Source organism: Morone saxatilis, unplaced genomic scaffold (genome assembly GCF_004916995.1).
Source record: "Morone saxatilis isolate NCDOM2014 unplaced genomic scaffold, NCSU_SB_2.0 Contig12, whole genome shotgun sequence".
NCBI lineage: Eukaryota > Metazoa > Chordata > Actinopteri > Moronidae > Morone > Morone saxatilis.
This window is the reverse complement of record NW_023339674.1, coordinates 9,462,180-9,462,607: the sequence shown is the minus strand read 5'-3', so window position 1 is coordinate 9,462,607 and position 428 is coordinate 9,462,180. Positions and strand designations below refer to the sequence as shown.

At 40.9% G+C, this 428-nt stretch overlaps 1 protein-coding gene across 1 annotated transcript in view; it reads left to right on the top strand.

The window, feature by feature from the left end:
• The first annotated feature begins 6 nt into the window (after positions 1–6).
• Positions 7–428, top strand: part of si:ch73-40i7.5 (amyloid-beta A4 precursor protein-binding family A member 3) — an 8,950-nt gene continuing 8,528 nt past the window's right edge. Inside the window, exon 1 of the mRNA XM_035653543.1 lies at positions 7–192. The gene's annotated coding sequence lies outside the window, so the exon portion shown is untranslated. The remainder of the gene's footprint in view (positions 193–428) is intronic.

Sequence of the window (428 nt, the reverse complement as noted above, 5' to 3'; positions counted from 1 at the left end):
GTAAAACTCTGCTTCACACCGCGATTATTTCTTACCATGTGAAACATTATTGGGTCTAACGGTGCTGCTGTTGTTAGTATGAAGAATAAAACGAAGCCAAAGTTTTGGAAAAGACTCAAATCTCAAACCACGTCAACTCATCGGTCTCCTCTGTGTGGGCACAAAGACACCGAGAAAGAGCCCGAGTATCAGGTACGAGCTGCTCCTCTTCCTTCTGCTTAAAGTCCTGGTGTTTTTAATATATTTAAATAACTCTTTACTGTATTAATGAACTCGTACCGCGACGCTGAGGTTTGAAATGAGCTGAACTAGTTAGCATTGAGCTACTTTATGGGGTAGCTTTGAAGTAGCCACACTTGAGTTGTAAACTAACACGATATGCTGAGTCGGGATTCCTACGTTATATGTGACTTTTAACAGGTTCTTAT